The following is a 14039-nucleotide window of genomic DNA, read 5'->3' as shown; positions in this document are numbered from 1 at the left end:
CTATCAGCCATCCCAACACCAAAAGGAGTCTTACAACATTTCAGATCCATTCAAAGAGACTTTCTTTGGAGTAAGGGGGAGGAAACAAAAAAATGGGCCTTGATTACCCGGGATAAAATCTACAAACCTAAAAACCATGGGGGACTTGGATTGGATGATCCGGAGATTCTTAGCAAGGTTTTAGGGGCAAAATTATGGTCACGATGGGTCAAAGATCCAAAGGCACAATGGGCTAGTATTTGGAAAGAAAAATATGCCAGCTCTTGGCAATATAGTGATCACATAAGAATGTCTGGAAGTATAAAAGGCTCACACATCTGGAACAAGGCCTGGGAGAATAGAGAATTAATACAAAAAAATAGCTTCTGGGAAATCAGAGAAGGAAATCTAGCCTTATTTTGGGAGGATAAATGGCAACAGGAACCTATACTATTAACAGAGGACTTTGTGGAGCTCAAGAATGAGATAGATACTAAAGGATTAATTATGGTAAAATATTTCTGGGATCAAACTAACAGTGCAGGAAAATGGAGAACCTGGAGGCACATGGATTATAGGGATGGTAGCCCTTTGAAAGAAAAATAAAATGAGCTTAGGAATTTGGTGGAACAAAGGAGGATATTAGTTACAGGTGGGCATGACCAACTTAGATGGGGCAACAACAATGAGGGTGCCTTTAATCTTAAGGAGGCAAAAAGCTTACTCCTTGAGTTGGACCATCAGGTTCCAGACAAGATTTGGTTGAATCTATGGAGGTATCAAGGTTGGATGAAGATCAAACTTTTCATGTGGATGGTTTATCATAAGAAAATTTTGACCTGGGATAACATCAGGAAGAGGGTTGTTTTGGGGCCTTCCAGATGCCATCTATGTGGTGAACAAGAGGAAACTATGGAGCATCTTCTTAATAATTGCAGTTTCACCTCCTGGTTGTGGAATACATTTGCTGCCATTTTCCAGCAGACTGACAGAGACCAAGGCTGTATTATCAACACCCTAACCAAGTGGAGACGTAACTTTTCAGATTATGAATTTCTAAACACTGCTTGGGTTCTTATGCCAGGCTTTATTATATGGAATGTATGGAAGGAAAGAAACAAAAATATCTTCAAGAATGAAAAAAGCCCCCCATCGACTTTTTGAGCAAATATTAAACCAATTTAAGGAAATGGTTGGCACCTCTGTGCGGAACCCGCTTAAGAACCCTCCTTCAGCTGCAGAATTGAGGATTCTTAGTCAGCTAGGTATGCAGGGGCAAAACCCTTAAATCCTGGAAAGGAAGGATGTGAAGATGGACACTGAATAGGATATCTAGCATCCTCCCCCACAAGGTTTTTTAAAATTCAATATTGACGGAGCTTCAAAAGGCAACCCAGGTACTGCTAGTTTTGGAGGGGTGTTAAGGGATGAAAATGGCAGCATTATTGTCATCTTTCACTGTCATTTAGGAAGGACCACTAACAATATGGCAGAGCTCATGGCTATTGAACAATGTCTTTATTGTATGAAGAAGGATAACCGCCAAAATGTGATTGTTGAAGCTGACTCTGAGCTAGTTATTAACTCGGTCAAGAGAATCAGGTGTGGCATTATGCTTGAAAAAGTATCTAAACACTGGAGGTTGATCCAGGTCTTTCAAAGGATTCAACTTCATCTCCAGAGCCTTCGCACAGTTAGTTTTAATCATGTGCGAAGATTGGCCAATAAATTGGTGGATATTCTGGCCAATCAAGGAGTAATCTGTACTAAGAGTAAGGTCAAAATGGACTGGCAAGATATGCCTCAATATAGATTAAAGGCATATTTTCACGCCCAGGTTGAGGAAGATTGGAGGGTGGTTCAATCCAGAGCCATGGAGGCTGAATCCAAATGACTAGGATTCTTTTTGCTTTACAGTCTTTATCTCAATCGGGTACCTACGAAAGGAAGATCACTGTCAGCCTCAGCATCCCAGATATTTTTGGAGACAGATGCTCCAAAGGGGAAATGTGCAGAAGAATCGAGTTAGCGGAGTGTTTGGCGAGAGGAATGGCATGGTCGGATTAGTACGAAGGGCCAGAATTCGGGTATTTTCGGTGGTCGTAATACCTTGGGTTCTCACGTAATGGACACTATACTGCTCTTGGAGCGGTTTATAGTATATTGCAAGAGTTCAAAGTGGGAAGTGATTTTGAAGTTTTGGGAGTGATTCCATTCATTTAGTGACATGTGGCCAAGGGGAGGGACCAAATACCGCCCTCATCGCATGCTATTATCTAGTCAACTTGACCCATCCGATATGAGCCTTAACCATTGGATTAATTAAGGTGGATCGACAGTTAGGAATGATCGTGCTTGTTGGTGGGTCCATGGGTTAAGAGCCGCACAGCTTGGTACCGCAATATCCTCCAATGCCATTAGATCTAGAAAGAAGATTGGACGGTTTAGCTTAAAGAGGCAAGTTGGGATAAGTAATAGTTCACTAGTGGGCATCGATGTCTTGAGCTTGATCAAAAGGGGGTCCCGATATCCTTTCAGATAGGTTTCCTTTTCTCTTCGGACTTGACAGTAAATTTTATTAGGGTTCTTGGCAACAGTTGGTCTTTGATGGGAGGATCGAAAGGTCTTAATATTTTGTCTTTCGAATGTCCTGAGGTTTTGTTGGTAGGGTTAGAAGTTTCGACATACAATGAGCTGCCTGGGGCCCAAAGTTCCTCGTGGGCTTTGTATTTTATGTAATTTATTTTCTTTATTAATGATATAGAAGGCTCGACTCTTGCTTCAACAAAAAGTAAAACTCGTATGCCATTGGATAGAGGATTCCTTCATGAATCCAACATGATCAAATCTGTTACCTAAGGACAAATTTAGCCCTAAGACCGCTAGGGTACAAAATGAAGTTGCAAATTTTTTTGCAGAATGAGTGTTGAAACTACTAATTTTAGGACTTAAGAAGCTCGATCGAGCACTTAAAGCCCTCGATCAAGTGCCTAAATTTGAAATTTCAATAACTCGATCAATGGTTTCATAAACCCTCGATCAATCCATATACATGCTTAATAGGGGCTCAATCGACCGCTATGGCTCCATTACGCCTCTATAAAAAAAAAAATTGAATGATCTAAAATTAAACTTTTAACTCATTTTAAAATTCCAAATATTATTAGAATTTTTGTTATAATGTCATGTAAAAAACTTATTAAATTTAGTATTAATATTAAAATAATAATATTATTATTAAATTAAATGAAATAACAAAATTATATTAATATAAAAAAAATAATATTTTTTTTTTTGAATTGGACTAATTCTATTAATCAAATATATGGTACAAGAAGATACAAGCAAGAGAGACAGAAAACTGGCAACAGGAAATGATAGGACTATCAACCTCAGTTCCAGAGAAGGAGTGAAACAAGCAAGAAGATACAACATATGGCTGGAAGCAAAAAGACTAACTTCTACCCAGAATGGGCAGAAGCCTCAACACGAAGCTTTTTCCCTTTCCTTTTTTTGACTTCGACCCAACCATCTTGGGGTGAATGAGCAATAACAACTTGAAGATTGGGGTTCTCCAACAGGGGACCCTCCTTTTCTGAACCAGAGAAGGAGGTCAAATGGACGCATTTCTGAGCGATGGCTGTATCGGAGAAATGCGTTGGACCATCGGTGGAAGGGACCACGGAAGGAGGGGTTTGATGAAATTCTGCATCACTACCTTCATCTTTAGAGCTAGAGGAATCAGAATCCACGACTGGAGGTGGAGAGCATGGAACCCATCGTTTGGACTTGGGCTTGGAGAGGTTATCCTTATTCTTTTTTGTCGGGAGAGATAGGCAGGTGTTCTGCAGATGCCTTGATTGGTGGCAATGGTGGCAACGGAATGTAGTATTTTTGTAATCTAGTTTCTGGGTCTATAAAAAGTCATTTATCTTGAGATTGATTTGGTCTGGAAGTTCTTTGCTCAAATCTAGCTCCGCACATATTCTGGCATATGTGTAGAGACCTTTAGTTTCCCGACAGTAATCTCCCATAATGAAACTACCCAAGGTGTTGCCTATAGCTTTATAGACTGCACAATGCCATAAGTGGGCAGGTAAGTTTGGAAGCTTGATCCATACAGGTGTCCTGGTGATGACTGCAGTTGCGATTAAAATCTGGGAACCAAGGAATCAAGAAGACCCCTGCAGTTCCCATGAACCAAGGGCCTTCTTCTAAAGCCTTTTCATAATTCCTACTGTCATCAAATAGGACAATGAAGTATCCTTTTGAATAGAAACTGATCTTACAATGATGAGTCCAGTTTGCAAGGATCCATGCATAGAGATCCTGAGATCGCGGCCACAGTCTGTTAAATCTGCAAATGATGGCTCTTTCCGCAAATTATTGAAGCTGGTTTGCAATACCTTCATAGGTGATTTCAACAGAGGGAACTTCCTCTATCTTGTCAACCAAAAAAGGCTTAGGTTTAAGGCTTCCAGGGGTTTGGGGTTCTTAGAGTGTACTGCATCTTTGTAAGAGAAAGGAGGAGCAGAGGATGACTGTCCCGCTGCACCTCCTCTCAAACGAAGGGATAACACCAAATAGTTGTTTCTGGTAATGTTGTAAGAAGAGAGGGGAAGAAGGTATTTGTTTACCTTGAAAGAGAAGTCTCTGAAGGCCTGAAGGGATCCCAATCCGCCGATCTAGATCCAGTTTGAGATCCAGCACCAAATCTGAAGAACTGACCCATTGCAGGATGGTTTTACCTATAGGTTGAGAAATTTGGATCTAAAAGGAGTTGTTGGTGGCTTCTTTCCTTTGCGCATGTGAAAAACCCACAGGTCCTGTGAGAAACAGGGGAATCCTGTCAACTGGACGAAAGGCATCTTTGAAGGCGATAGACCAAGGCTTTGGTTCTTTCACAGCCGTGTAAACATGCTCCCACATCTGTTCGGAGGTGTACAGGGGCATATCCAAATACTTAAACCACGACCCAAATCTCTTGCCCCTTCCTTGTTTATCTATCTTTCTTGGAGAGAGGGTTACCCATGCAACAGCGGCTTCTCCATTTCTCTTCATCCACAACAACAAATAAAAAACTTCTGCGACAATGGGTTCGGATCTTTGTGCAACATAATGTATGCCCATCACAGTCTTTTGTCTGTCCACCAAGCAAGAAGCAACTATAGGAACGCGCTCCCCTGTTTCGTGAGGAACCCTCGGAAAAATATGCCATAAATCCAAAAGAGTCTTTGCCGTTCTATGGACTCTAGTAAAGTGTTTCTTTTTTAAAGTCTTAGAACCTAGAAACCCATGGCCGCCACAGTCTCCAATAGTGGATTGAGCCCAGGCTAAGGGACCGAACTGCAAAGGGGAGGGGCGTGAAAACCTAACGAGAGCGAGCGCCATTTTTTTAATATTTCTTTGATGTTGATATTAATATAATATAAAAAAATTAATATTAATATAATCTAATGTTAATATTAAATTTATTAATTTTGGACTAATGTAATATTATTAACTTTAATATAATATAAAATTTATTATATTATAATATATGCTAGCACAACCACATTAATAAATGTTGTTGATATACGCCATAGGTGTTCACAAAAGAGTCATTAACACAAGAAGCATCATGCAAGCTAACTCAATATATGTTTATTTTATTTAACCTAATTTTTTTATAAAACTAACATAATAAAATATATAAAATTTTTAAGGTCTTGATGTAATCATAACCTAAAGCTACCTTTAAATAAATAAAACCTAAATAGTTTCAATTGGAAGACACGAAGCACTCTATGCATCTTTGATGAAGGTAGTTGGAACATTAATATTTAGGAGATTTTAGATAATTTATTTCCATGGAAAATTATCATTTTTCCTCGATTGAATGTACAACGCACATTTGAAATCTTTCATTTTAAATATCTATTATATTCAAAAAATATATATGTTGTACGACATCAAAATAAAAATAAAAAATTATATTTTAACATAATATTTTAATTGTAAAAGTATTATAATATTTTTGAAATATATAGTTAGAGAGAGGAGAGAGAGGGGGGGACACAAATATGGGGAGAGGGAGAGGAGGAGAGAGTCTCCAAGAAAGAGACGGACCTCAAGAGATGAAGTTGGAGGAAAATATAGGGAAGGAATAAGTTCAAGACATATACAGAGAGAAAGGTGGAGAGAGAGAAACAAAGAGAGAGTGACAAGGGAGAGATGGAGATAGAGTGTGTATGTTTGCAGGTGAGATAGAAAGACAAATAAGGACTCTAGAGGCATAGAAGGAGGAGAGGGAATGAGAGAGGGAGGGATATAGTCAAAAAAATTGTATGATGAATCTCAAGAGGGAGAGATAGTGAGTGAGTGACGTAGAGGAGAGACAAAGGGAGGTGGGGTAGAAAGGAAGAGAGAGAGAACTTGAGAGGGAGGGAGAGAGAGAGAGATGGAGTTGGAGGGGGAAAGAGAGGGAGGAAATAAGAAAGAGATATAGAGAGGTAAATATGGAGAGAGAGAGAGGGAGTGGCAAGGGAGATGGAGAGAGATAGAGGGAGTGACAAGGGAGATGGAGAGAGGGAGAGAGGAGAGTAGAAGGGAAGAGAGATAGAAGGGGAGACAGACAGAGAGAAGGGGGGGGGGAGAGGGAGAGGGAGGGAGATATAGATAGATATGGAGAAACAATTTGTATGTTTGTGGGGTGATATAGAGAGATGAAGAAGGATAGAAATACAGAGATGGAGATATAGATGGAAGGGGGAGAGAGGGGAAAAGATATAGATAGAGGGAGGGAGGGAGACAGAGAGAGATAGATATATATGAAGAGAGAGAGTGTGTGTGTATGTTTTTTGGGGGGTGAGATAGAGAGACGAAGAAGGAGAGATGGAGGGAGATATCGATATAGATGGAGGGGGAGACAAAGGGAAGAAAATTGCATGCACTAGATGTAATGATTTCAGTGTATAGTTGTTTATTTCTAATCATATTTGATCTCTTACAAATTAGATGCATTTATTTCTATGTAGAAGTTGATTTCTAACTATTTCATTGCTTGCATTAGATGCATTCATTTCATTAAATATGTTAATTTATCATCTTGTTTAATTGAGCTTGCATTAGATGCAGTGATTTCAGTGGTGATGGTTATTCCTAATACTATTTGATTGCTCTCACTAGATGCATTGATTTCACTATAGATGGTGATTTATAATCCTATTTGATTGCTTGTATCATTAGATGCATTGATTTCAGTGTAGATGTTGATTTCTAATTATCCTATTTGATTTCTTACATTAGATGCATTGATTTTAGTGTAGATGTTGATTTCTCATCCTATTTGATCGCTTGCATTAGATGCATTGATTTCAGTGAAGATGTTGATTTCTGATAAATGATCTAACTAGATATATGGTGTACATTAATTTCAAGGTTATTAGTTTAACATTGTGCATTGATTTAAGTGTAAGCACAAAAAATTATTGACGATGTGCATAATGACAAAGATTTTGTAGATAACCTCAAACAAAATAAAATCGAATAAAACTTCTATTTGTAACTTTTACACATCCACCTCTTTTAGAATTGAATATATAACGTATTTTAGTCATATTTAAGCTTTTTAAAATTGAATTAAACCTAAGTTTCCATCATAAGGAATTGATTGAAATACTTGGATAACTACATTTAAATTTAGGAAAGTTGATAACATTATACAAAATTATAGAAATGTTTCCATATATTGTTGTTAGAACTATATATTAAATTTCAATATGATTGACTTATATCATGTTATGACTAAGCTCTTGTAGATAATCTCAAAATAAATAATGTTGAATAAAACCTATCTATTGTTTACATGACATATTTTAATATTAAAATTGAATAGAACTTTTTTCAATCATATTTGGGTTTTTTAACTAAACCTTGAGATAAGAAATTGATTGAAATACTTAAAAAAGTCATCCATGCAATGGTATATGGGAGGGTCACAAATATATATATATATATATATATATATATATATATATATATATATATATATATATATATATATATATATATATATATGAATAATTTATTTTTAAAATTAAATTGTAATAGCATATATGTTGATGGCACTAAAAGACACTTTCTACAAGCCAATATGAAGCATGACTGGAATTATTTCCATGTTCAATATTAAATTTATACATGATATATTTTAGTTCATTTTAAGTATCAAAGTGACTTGCATCATAACTTAATATTGTTTTATTTTCCTAGTCTATGAAACTAGAAATCAAAATTGAACATATATTTTACTAATAAAAGTTATAGTATATAGAAAAATTATGAAATTAGCGAAATAATTTTAACAGATCCATTTAAAATTATAAAATTAGTGAGAATCCATAAACAAGATTAATATAAATCCATAAACTATAATAGTGAATACATGTATCAATCAACTATCCATATATGAAAATATATACAAATTACAAATATCACATGAACCCATAAACTGAAATAATAAGGATCCATAAACTAAAATAGTGTTTGATGATTTATATCCATAAACTATCCATGTATGAAAATGTACAAAGTCTATATCGCACATGTGAATATGTCTTATGAAATGAGCCTGAAAATATAGAAACTATGACACTCAAAGTACCACTACAACTTCTATGTGAGTTATGTTGTACAAAATAAGTGTTTGTAAGCTGGTACTGCAATATAACACATTCAAATTCAAACTAATTACATCATTATTTGTACAAAATAAAAATAAAAATGGAAATAAATTATATTGAACCACATTTTTAATTCCATATACATGAATCTGCTAACCTCAGTCGAGTCCAAATGCAAGTCATATAAGATGAGGGTTTAATCATGAATCTGGTTTTGGTGCTCCCCTTCCTTTGGATTGATGATTGGGGCCTGCATCGATTGACCCACATCATCAATGCCTCTAAACTTAGCATCGCACTCATGTCTCTATATAACAATCACATCAATGATACTTTTCATATGGGCCTGTGTACACAATGGAATGGACAAATTATAATTAGTCCACAAATTAATTAGCATATTTGTGTAACTTAAAAAAAATTGTTGAAATATTAGGAATAAAAATTTTTACCTCAATTGTTGGTCCATGTGGTTGTACACACTGACTCTGCTCCACATTAGTTAATATATTATAGGGTTGAGGTGGAGGTGGAGGACAATCTTTGGAAATATGATCTAGTCAAGGATGCCCTGACTAATCAACTACCTCATTGAGTGAACTCATAAGCTCATCAATGTAGCTGGGACGTGTCTATATTTAATCAGGAGCTTATTAATTTAAATGCAATAAATACAAATAAATATTTTATTATCAATAATTATGCATAATCTGACAATAAGAGTCAAAATTTTCATATATATATATATATATATATATATATATATATATATATATATATATATATATATATATATATGTTCCTGGTCCATATCACGCACGCCATGCATCCTCCTAGTCACATGAATGGCATCACAATACATACATGTATGTGTCAAAAGTTGGTCAAAGTTTATACTCACAGGAAATGCATCATCATATAAGGGCACTGGTGGGTCATGAGGCAGTAGTCATGGTCTCCTAATCTCTCCATCCCATGCAACACATGCACTAGCCAATGACACTTGCATTATATCTATAATAGTCTCCCGTGTCTTACCACCGAGATGTGATAGCTCCTCTAGCTCTGTTTCTAATACCAAGCTCTGAGACAGTAGTGGAAAAAATATCAGAGGTGGTGGTACATGCCTAGGTTCCCTACGAGCCCCCTCATGCTCATAGGCATGTCCCATCCGGTACCATAAAAATGAGATCTGATATCAGTGTAATCCAGCCTCATATGTAACACAAACTCTACATATAAATGCTTAGAAACTTAAATGGCAACCTGTTCATGGTTGAGGAACTTGCCCCAAGCTCCAATGAATCTATCATACATGAAAGGTGTTGGATGACCATTACTAAAATATTTCAGTGGGATCAGACCTTTATGTCTAACAGGGAGATTTGGAAGAATGGTCAACAACTCTCCATGAACATCAATGGCATTGGTGGCCTCTTTCACCACCTCCCAATAATATGGGCCTCTAACGTCATGCCTCTTAACCCTATGTATGAAATGTAATATGTGGCTATGTAGGCCTGACCTCCAGTATGTCTTGATCAACCTAGTCATGTTATCCAACATCAAAGACAATGCAAGATGAGTTGTTGAATTGGTAGGGATCTTCTTTGTCTCTATTGTGATCCATGTACGGAAGGTTGTAACATCCTCTAATGTGATTTTAGTTATAGCATCATCCTACATACAGGTCGATGTTGCACTCTGATCCTCAGCTTCAGCCTGTTGAGGACGTGTAAATCATATTCATAATTTAACATTTATATAATTAACAAAGTAGAAGCATAATAATTATGTGTGTGTGTGTGTGTGAGTGTGTGTGTGTTACGTTTTAAATAATTAGGATATGTTAAATGTTATGAACTATCTAGTTATGATTACATGTTATGTTATATGTGTGTGTGTTGTGCTATATAATTTCATGGTATGTTAAATGTTAAATAACAAGTTATGTTATGTTAAATAGTTATATAAAATTTTATGCTATGTTATAAACATATATATATATATATATATATATATATATATATATATATATATATATATATATAGATATAATATATATATATATATATATATATATATATATATATATATATATATATATATATTTGCTGAAGCAAGAGTCGTACCTTCTATTTCATTAAATCTAAAAACAACTTACATAATATACAACATTCCCAAAGGAACTGTGGGCCTAAGAAAAACCATCTGCTTACAGCCTAGGGCCCTAAGCTAAAGGCTTAAACACTGAGCCTCGATCCCCAGAAAAATCTACAATATCCACAAAATACAAACAAAGCCGAGACCGTTCGATCTCCCCTCAGAGATAGGATGGACGAGGCTCAAATCGGGTTGGAAACAATCAAACAATTAAATTTAGAATCAGACCCGATGAGGAATTAGGGACTCAACTAAAAGGATTTCGGGTCTGGATGGGGGGATTACCCTCGAGCATCTAGAGTGCACGAAAGCCACCGATTCCCACCAAGACACGAAACCTGCACAGAAGATATTCTTCCCCAGATCAGCCCCATTTTCCTTGATCGTTGATCCTCCATGCCAGATCCAACAACAGAGGATAATTATCGCAATACCAAGTAGCTCAGAAATTAACCACGCAAAGCCATCCTGGACCCACCAACATGCTCGCTTGTTCCTGACCGTGGATCCATCTTGAATGATCCGACGGCCGAGGAGCATATCGCATGAGCCTAACACACCAAAGATTACCGCGCGATGAGGGCAGTATTCCTTCCCTGTACTATGCCAGGTGTTTCTTGGTGAGTGGTATCACTCCCAACTCTGCAAAACCACTTCCTTCCTAAATGGCGTGAGATGGATGATAAACCACCTCGCTAGTGGTAATGCAGCCACAGAAAAGAAAACGGGGGTTTTAAGGCTGCCGAGAAAGCTGGAATTCTGGCCCCACTAATCATCTTTGCTCCACGATCGCATGAGCCTGTGAAAAATGATGATCCATCTATTCGGTCAACCATCAGCAGAACAGTATCTGCTCAACAACTCCCATCTGAAAATTCTGTGTTCGTACTGTCGAGGGTTGTGGAGGCCAACAGTGACCTATATCCCCAGAATGTTCATACCTCAGAAAAATGCTACATAAAGAATCCAAATCAGCTATATCCTACCTCTGTGTCTTTATTTCGAAACACCATTATGTCCTCATCCGCCTGGTCGTGACATTGCACCTTTACTTTATTCAGAGGCGTCTCAGGCAAACTCAGTGCAACCCTGCCTTTGGTACAAAGTACACCTTGATTGGCCAAGATGCCCACCAATTTGTTTGTTGTCCTTCGCACATGGTTAAAACTCACAATACATAATCCACAGAGATGGCACTGAATCCTTTGAAATACCTGGAGTAGCCTCCATTGTTTTGAGATGTTTTGCTGCTCCATGTCATAGCTGATTCTTTTGATCAAGTTTATGATTAACTCTGAATCAGCTTCGACAATAACATTCTGGAGATTATCTTGCTTCAGGAATTCTAAACATTGCTCAACAGCCATTAATTCCACCATATTGTTAGTGGCTCTTCCCAAATGGCAATGGAAAATGAAAAGGAGACTACCATTTTCATCCCTTAACACCCCTCCAAAGCCAGCAATACCCGGGTTATCTTTGGAAGCCCCATCAATGTTGTATTTCAAAAAACCCTGAGGGGGAGGATGCCAATAATCCTGCTTAGTATCCATTTTCAAAACCTTCCTATCCAGGCCCTGTGGAATAAGCCCCTGCATACCTAACTTAAGAAATATGTGTTTCGGCTTCTGAAGGTGGATTCTTAGGGAAAGTTCACACTATGGAACTTACCGTCTCCTTAAGTTGTCTTAAGATTTTCTCAAAAAGGCGTTGGGAGGAACTTTTTTCATTCTTAAATATTATGTTGTTCCTTTCATTCCAGACAGTCCATATTATTAAGCTTTTTGTTAAAGCCCGGGCTGAGCCTAGAAGTTCAAATTCATAGAAGTTGCATCTCCAATTGATTAGGGTATTGATAATTCTTCCTTTGTCCCTGTCTGTCTGCTGGAAAATAGTGGCAAAATTATTCCACAACCAAGAGGTGAAAATGCAGTTATTGAGAAGGTGCTCCATAGTTTCCTCTTGGGCTTCACAGAGCTAGCATCTGGAAGGGCCCAAAACACCCCTCTTCCGAATATTATCCCAAGTCAGTATTTTCCTATGATGAACTAACTGCATCAAGAGTTTAATCTTCATCCATCCTTGATGTCTCCATATGTTCTGCCAAACCCTAATCAGTTCAATGGAATCTAGCTGAAGGAGTATGTGTTTTGCCTCCTTAATATTGAAGGTGCCTACATTATTGTTGCCCCATCTAAGTTGGTCATGCCCCCCTGTCACTAATATTTTCCTTTGTTCCAACGTTGTTAGAAGTGCCTCTGCTTTGGCTTTCAGTGGGCTATCTTCCCTATGATCCATATTCTTCCAAGTTCTCCATTTTCCTTCACTTTTGGTTTGATCCCAAAAATCTTTTACCTTGAATAACCTTTTGGTATCTGTATCTTTCTTGAGGTGTAGAAGGTCCTCTCTTAATGGTGTAGGTTTCTGTTTCCATTTGTCCTCCCAAAACAAAGCAAGATCACCATCTCTAATTTCCCAGAAGCTATTTTTTTGTACTAATCCTCTATTCCCCCAGGCCTTATTCCAGATGTGTGAGCCCTTTATGATGCCAGACATCCTTATTAGATCATTATCTTGCCAATTGCTGAAATATTTTTCTTTCCAGATTCTAGTCCACTGTGCCTTTGGGTCTTTTACCGACCGCCACCATAATTTCGCCCCTTAAACTTTACTTAGTGCTTCCGGATCATCTAGTCCAAGACCCCCCGTAATTTTTAGGTTTACAGATATTCTCCCAGGCTACCAAGGCCCATTTATTTCTTTCCTCCCCTTTACCCCAAACAAAGTCTCTTTGAATGGTTCTAAAATGTTACAAAACTCCTTTTGGAGCAGGAAGGGATGATAACATGAAGACGGGGATTAATTGGAGAACAGCTTTTGTAAGTACTAACCAACCAGCCAAGTTTAAAGATCTAAAGGTCCATTTCCTGATTTTATCTTGCATATTATTAATCACCCGCTCCCAAATTCCCTTGTGCAAAGGCTTATTAGTAAGAGGAACCCAAATATTTGTAGGGAAGGACATCCCTTTGAAAGCCTAGAATCCTAGCGATATTTTTCTAAATAACAATATTGGTATTAAAGAAAAAAATCTTAGATTTGGAGAGATTAACTTCCATACCTGTAGCCATGGCAAAGTCAGACAGGATATGTTTGTATGCTAGAGCTTCTTTGACCGTGGGGATTCCCTATAGCATAGTATCATCAACAAATTTTTGATGGGTCAAAGCCTAA

This window comes from Pinus tabuliformis, chromosome X, assembly GCF_031772625.1.
Source record: "Pinus tabuliformis cultivar Carrire ecotype Pingquan chromosome X, CPIR1, whole genome shotgun sequence".
Classification (NCBI taxonomy): Eukaryota; Viridiplantae; Streptophyta; class Pinopsida; order Pinales; family Pinaceae; genus Pinus; species Pinus tabuliformis.
The sequence above is the reverse complement of the archived record's forward strand: the minus strand, read 5'-3'. Positions refer to the sequence as shown.